Here is a 7,920-nt window from a genome sequence, read left to right as displayed (position 1 = left end):
ACAGTCACTGCCAGGCCACATTTTGTGACGAATAAACGTCAGAATAAAAGATGAGCAATCGAGATATTAATTCTCACTGAACAGGTTGCCGGCGTAATTTTGAAAACAGTTGGCCTTCATCCGTACTCCCCTCCCCCATCGTGTGCCTCTTTCTTTCTTCTCCCCCCTCCCTCCGTCGCACCCTGTCCACTCTTTTCCGCTTCCCTCACCCGTCACTTTCTGTCCTCTTCACTCAGGTGTTTTTTTTTTTTTTTTTTTTTTTTTTTTTTTTTTGGCAGTATCGTACGGGGCGTGAACAAATACCTGTCGCTCGGCTGCACCGATTACTTGCACCAATCAGGCGAATTTCGGCAGTAATTTTCGACTCAAATAGCCTATTGTTGCCGTCCGCGTTTAATCGCTTTTACTGGAGAAGGCCAGTGAATCAATACTCGGCGCATTTTATGTTTTTAGCGATGCCATAATTAGCGACTCTTTTTAACGCCAAATGCATTATTGCAGAGTATAATTGCATTTTAATGCGAGAACATTACATTTTTACTGACTGGACAGGGAAAAAAATTATTCCACACATAATTTGCGATACAAGAGAAATTCGTGCGCTAGCAGGTATTTTTAATACTTTATGCAAACTTCGGGGTAAAACGCGGCGCGCAGAGATTTGCGTGGGGCTCTACCGCATGACAGACCAGAAGCCAGGCATTAAAAATATTAAAATGCACAGTATTCGGTCTGCCATTTCGCTGGTGCATACAATAGGCGCATTTGCTTTTATCACTCTTCTGCATTGTTTTACACATGCGTGTTCTGTTTTATTGGACTGTAATGCAGAGTGGGAGGGATTGGGAGGGGGTCCAAATTTCATTTCATTTACCAAGCGACTGGCTAAAAAACAAATAGCCGATGTTGCGCACTGCGGCAATCTAGCATTCAATTATGTCCATGAAAACATCAAATATTAGTAGACGTTCCGCAAGTTTCCGTTGTGGTTTTTGTTAAATGGACATTGGCCGCCCTGTAAGTCATGTTTCCCTGGCTAACGTTTCGTCTCCTAATACTGGAGACATAATGAAAGGCTATAAAGACTTAGTTTCAAACTCATACAAGCTCGTCAAGACGAACTTTTTAAACATGTCCACGCAACAACCCTGCCGTGAGGTGCATACTGCTTCCTCAAATCGCAGAGTCACGACGTTGTGTGTTGTGGAACTGTTAGTTGTCTAATTTCAATCCTCCTCCTTTCCCGTAAAAATTGTTTTTGCACTTCCGAATATCTGCGGTTTGTCAGTTCATCCTACCATAGTAATAACTATACCTTGATAAAACTTTGGTGTTGGAGAAACGAATTTGATGGTTTCCTGGTCTGCAAATTTAGTAAAATACTAAGTATAATATCTTATAGCAATTAGGTTTGGAGTTTTCTTTTTCATTTCTTGTAATCGTAAAAGATTTATCCGTGTTGCTCAGACGACAGCTTTTCCTGTGTTCTGTAAGTCGAATGTCGATGCATCTTCTAGTAGTTGCTAAGTACAAGAGGTTTTGTATAATTCTACTGTGGCAAGTGGCGAGCATACATCGTTTGCAGTTTTCAAATATTTACGCACCTTCACTGTCGGTTTCAGCACTGTGTAAATACTATGTCTTCTTAGCACTCTGCTAGTGCGCTTCGCGACTGTTCTTACGAAGGGGAAGAACACTTCCTCTTTAGCTGTTTCTTTTCCTCTAGGAGCTCGAGATATTTTAGGATGTTGTTCCCTTAGACCACGGACTAATGCCCGGGGAACACAAATTTCAAGGATGCAAAAACGGCGCGGTGAAAGCATGCAGTGTATGCCTCTAGTTTGTTAACTGCTTAATACCTGAATAAATTTCTTCTTTTAAGAAAAAAAGTAATAATTATGTCGCTCTAGACGTACCCGAAACACTCAGGAGCTGACAGCACATGTCAGAAGCATTTGCAGCTTTGTGTAGAACCTGTACCTACCGTCACTGGCGCTCGAAAACAGATATCGTTCCAATTATTAGAGTCGCAATGATATCATGCGAATTCTTGACGTCCGGCGTTAAGGCGTTAAATATTTCCAGAACCACTCTTACGTGAGTAGTCTAACTTGCGTGGTGGTGGAACGACTTTAATCCTTTTCGACAAGGAGACGATTTTAGATAAAATTTTATTTACGCGTGAGTGCAATTTCAAGAAGTGAGGAGTTGACCGACACGTTTGTAAAAACATATTTTTCACCTGGGCTACATTTTAAATTACTTTATTCCCCACTGATAGTTTTGCGCCTGGCCCATTTTCAAGTGCATCTGTAGCAACAGATGTGGATAGATCTTTCCCGCCTCGTCAAAAAACAGCATGTCATGCTTATATGTGCAGAGCACTGTCGTCAACGTTCATCATCTAAAATAATGTTAACCATCTGAAATAATGTTGAGGACCGTCTTAGGCTCATATAAAAATAGCACACGATTTTTGAACGAGACGAGGACGATGTATCCACGTCTGTTGCTGATACACTTGAAAATGAGCGAGGCTCGAAACTAGCGGTGCGGAATATAGTAATTTAAAATACAGCCCAGTGGAAATTGTGTTTCTTCAAATTTACGAAGGCTTGGTGCCCTCCCAGAAGAAAACTAACTGATACACTTATGGACGAAAACAAATACGTATAGGTGTTCTTCCGTGACTGTAATGTCAGATTTTACATAGTTCTTTCGATGGGGTGGACACATCAATAACACAAAAGAATAATAAAAAGGTGTAAAGATGGAAGACGAGCGATTTGTTCACACAGCTTATGGCGAAAAGCGTTGGTTCGAGAGATTGGGAAGTGACCCACACTCGGGAGGATTTATGCACCTCAATAATGACCGTTGGTCTGGCAATAATGCCAACATGGGCGTGGTTTTATGGCAGTTTTACACGCTTGTCCAAGAAAATGTCGCGCTTATCCCTCGCTTTTACCTCCGAAACACAAAATAACGGTGTAAAATACGAATAAACGGTTGTTTAGGCAAATGTCTAGCTTATCCCTCAAATTCACCGCAGAAGCACGAGAGACAGATGTGTAAAATACGAATAAACGCAAGACTTAACTTACCCTACTCATAAACAGAGGGCGCACACGATGATCCAGCTATAGGGTAACATGACTGTCACAGCCGGAACGGCAGGGGACCATAGAAATGCCATTGCGAATTGCTCGTCGTTAGCGAACCCTTCCACGGCCGGAGAATCGGAACGGAGGAAGGGGGATGGCGAATGGAAAAAAGAGCAGTTCGCATCAAATAATTTACAGAACACAGGAGAACTACGAAGGTGTGCTGAAAAGTAATGCCTCCGAAATTTATATGTGAAACCTTGAAGCTTTTTAAATAAAAGAAAAGTTATTAACATTCTACGTATTTATTTTTCAAGTTTACGTATTTATTTCTCAACATCGTCACTATGACGACGAATACGTTTCTTCCAACGAAAAACCCGTGTGTTGACACTGTCATTGTAGAATTTTTGATTATGCCGACAGAGCCAAAACCCCATCTCCGCTTGCACAGCTTCATCACTATTAAAGCGAACTCTTTTTTAAGTTTTAGTAACAGGTGAAAATCGGATAGGGTCAAGTCGGGAGTATACGGAGGACGATCAGTTCAATGAATCCAAGGTGTCGGGTTGCTGCAGATGTAGCAGCGCTCTTGTGTGATCTGCCATTGTCATGCTAAAGTAGGTGGTGTTTCGTGGTGCTCCGTTACATCACACTATTTCTCAGACACAGACATAGGTTACACACTGGCATGTTACACGGTACAATTCGAAGGCCTCTGGCTTCAGAGAGCTGCAAATATGTAGGCAGGGAGAATAAAGATGTAGAATGTTAATCATGTTTGTTTTGTGTCAGAAGCATTAACAGTTTACACATAAAAAATTCGAAGGCGTTTCAGCGCGCCCCCGTACATAAGTGACTTGGTGACCAGGGATCCCATCCTCCCTAATGCAAGTTCGTGCCTTGGCTGTTGCGCCCAATCCATGAGACAGGACAGGAACGGAATGAGACTCTGGCCATTTCTAAGAAATTAACTGTTGTGACATGTCACTCACTGTACGACAGTTTTCCACCTTGAATTGTCTGTTCACGCGGTAAAAATCCACCAACTTATTAGCAGCGGACGGGCAATTTACCACAGAACTTTTCTTGCACCCCGCCAGAAGACACATACAGCAGAAAAGGTACAGTAATTCGGTTTTTGCGCGCAAACCTCTGATATCGCAAACTGTGTGGATAGTGAAAATGTTATTCGTCTATCACAAAGAGGGAAAATAACGCCAAGAGAGCCCGCGGTTTTCGAGCGTTATCTTTGCTTTCAGACATTGTTATGGACGACGATAAGAAAATTGATTTTATGGAACGAGAATAAACACCAAACAGAGATGTATAAAATGCATATTTCACCATCGGCTGCTTTTTTTTAAGATTAGATTGGTTTCAGCCATGGGCCATCTTTTCACGGATAAGGGTTAAAATGGTTTAAGCCACAACATTACATTTGTCATTACTTAAATAATGTGTAGAGTATGTCACGATATCAGTATACGACATAGGACTTTTAGAAGCAAACATACTAATACCGAGTGTTCACAGAGCAGTATATCAAACACAGACGCGACATCCAAAATTGAAGGCGCTGGGAAATATACGGTGTAATTCTCCTCAACAACACGCGTCCACACATCGCTGCCGTACCAGCGATAAGATTCAGCACTCCCTTTGTCTGCAGTTCGCGTCTCGCACCGAGCGACTGTTTCCTCTTCTTGCATTTTAAATAACAGCTGGGCAGCGTTCTGAAGATTAGGAAACTCAGGACAGCCATTAGTTCAATTCTCAGACGGAGAAATTCTATGCAGAGAGGGTCAAGAAGTTAGTGCAACTAGTTGATGACAAAGGGGATGAGGTGCTCTTGACAATTATGACGCCTCCCTCTTCCCTCCCCAGTCCCCCAAAACTGAATTTTAGAAAAGAAAAAGTCATATTTTCAAATTCATCAGTATCAAAATTAGCTAACTTTCAGAGAATAAATAAACAAGAAAGCTAAGTGTGTCGAAAATGGCAAAAGTTCTACAAATGAAAAGCTGTACCTGTGTTTGACACGCGATAGTTTTCAGTTTCTTGCCAGAGTGCCAGCAGAGAACATTACAGCGAGGAACGTGCTGTCAACGACAAATCCGAAATGGTTCGAGAGAAAGCAGATAAAGCGAGAAATTCACTGGGGCTTAGGGAAAGCTAAACGGTAAGGGAAATATCAGATTGACTTCCGGATCGTTGGCGGAAACTATCGAGAGAAACAGCATTTCTCCTCATTAACATGTAAGTGTAGTCAAAGTCCTCACAGCTTTGTTCACAATCGTAGTGCCAAGTGAAACGCTGAGAACGTTGAGTGGGCGTTTCGATTTTGTGTCTGTAAGTTAAACTAAGACGTTGTTAAAGTTGATAAAATTTATTGCTATTACATATCTTAAATCAACTGAATGACATTTACTTCTCACATCTTCGGACGTTTGGTTTTCAAACGATGCTCTTATCTGAGATGCTATTTCTTGGAAGATATCATGAAACGAAATTCTAAGCTCTGGTGTAAACCAGTTATCAAACAAAATAATCTGAGGAAGACCATTTGCAGTAGTGGCCGAAACGTAAGAGAATTTTACATGTTGACAATGCGGTCACATAGCCTGAAGAATTTTACTGACAAGTTACTGAACAATTTATTGGTATTACCTAAAAAGATGTACTTTATTATTATTAAATTTCTAGATTTATGATGCACTTTAAAAGTTGAGGTAAAGGCAAGTTACATTTGCGAGGATACTAAGACACAGCGATCTCACCCTCTCCCTCCCCCATCCCCCCTGCCAACCTGCCAAACAAATCCTGACCTATGGATCCGTAGCTGAGTGTAGCCATACAAAAATTACTAAGAAGTGAATGGCGATTACGTGGAGAAGTGAAATAGGATTTCAGGAAACAATAAAAGCTCTTTATCATAAAACGCATTCGCCGCTTGTTAGAATGTAACAAAATAGTGAGAATAGGGATTAATTTTAAAAATAATTTAGCGTCGCCACCAAATCGCCACCGAACACCTTTTTTGTCGTCAGTAGTCTTTTGACTGGTTTTACGGGGGCTCTCACGAATTCCTCCGCCGTGCCAACCTATTCATCTCAGACTAGTATTTGCACCGAACATCTTCAATTATTTGTTGGGTGTATTCCAATCTCCGTTTCCTCCAACACTTTTTACCCTCTAAACCACTCTCTCTAATGTTATTCCTTCATGTCTTAGCACATTTCCCCTTCTTCTTCTTCTTCTTCTTCTCTTCATCGTTTTCCACGTTTCTTTCTTCGCCGATTTTGTGAGAACCTCAGACATTTCTCTCTCAAATGAAGGTAGCAGCAGAAATAACACGTGTATTATAAATTTCATGTTGATCACGATGATGATTATGAGTTTAGAGGGACTAAACGCCTTGGATATCAAACCGTCACTCAAAATTAAGACCAATGGGTGGTACTGTAAACTTCTTTTGGCCAGCAATGCCTTCTTTGCCTACGCTAGTCTGCTTTTTCTACCCTCTTGACATCTTCCGTTGTGTGTTATTTTGCTTCGAAGATAGGTGAATTCCTTAACTTTTTCTGTTTCTTTGCCATCAGTTTTTACGTTACGTTTATCGCTAATCGAATTGCTGCTACTCCTCAATACTTAAGGCTTTCTTCGGTTTACTCTCAATCCATTTGACTGTTATTTCCATTCCTCAATTTTTGTCATTCTTCTTCACCTTCACTGAGGGTAGCAACGTCGTCAGAGATTTTATCATTAATGTTGTTTTATCGTACGTTTTTATCTCACCCCCTTAACTTCATTTTATTTTCGCCACTGGTTTTCCGATGTATGGATTGAGCAGTTGGAGCGAAATAATACATCCATGTCTCATACCCCTCCTAAGCGAGCGCTTCATTCTTGGTCTCATTATCCCACTCGATTCTTCTAAATATTCTATGTTATTACTCTTTTCCTGCAACTTATGCCTTTTTTCCCGAGAATTTCGATCACGTTGCTCCATTATACACTACTGGCCATTAAAATTGCTACATCAAGAAGAAAAACTGATGATAAACGGGTATTCATTGGACAAATATATTATACTAGAACTGACATGTGATTACATTTTCATGCAGTTTGGGTGCATAGATCCTGAGAAATCAATACCCAGAACAACCACCTCTGACCGTAATAACGGCCTTGATACGCCACGGCATTTAGTCAAACTGAGCTTAGATGGCGTGTACAGGTACAGCTGCCTATGCAGCTTCAACACCGTACCACAGTTCATCATGAGTAGTGACTGGCGTATTGTGACGAGCCAGTTGCTCGGCCGCCATTGAGGACGATTTCAATTGGATTGGTGAGAGATCTGGAGAATGTACAGGACCTGCAACATGCGGTCATGCATTATCCTGCTGAAATGTAGGGTTTCGCAGGAATCAAAGAAGGGTAGAGCCGTGGGTCGTAACACATCTGAAAGGTAACGTCCACTGTTCAATGTGTCGTAAATACGAAGAGGTGACCGAGACGTGTAACCAATGGCACCCCATACCATCACGCCGGGTGATACGCCAGTATGGCGATGACGAAGACCCGCTTCCAATGCGCGTTCACCGAGATGTCGCCAAATACGGATGCGACCATCATGATACTGTAAACAGAACCTGGATTCATCCGAAAAAATGACGTTTTGCCATTCTTGCATCCAGGTTCGTCGTTGAGTACACCATCGCAGGCGCTCCTGTCTGTGATGCAGCGTCAAGGGTAACCGCAGCCATGGTCTCCGAGCTGATAGTCCTTGCTGCTGCAAACGTCGTCGAAC

The sequence above is a fragment of the Schistocerca piceifrons genome, chromosome 3, assembly GCF_021461385.2.
Source record: "Schistocerca piceifrons isolate TAMUIC-IGC-003096 chromosome 3, iqSchPice1.1, whole genome shotgun sequence".
In the NCBI taxonomy this organism is placed as follows: Eukaryota; Metazoa; Arthropoda; class Insecta; order Orthoptera; family Acrididae; genus Schistocerca; species Schistocerca piceifrons.
This window is presented reverse-complemented; position numbering follows the sequence as displayed.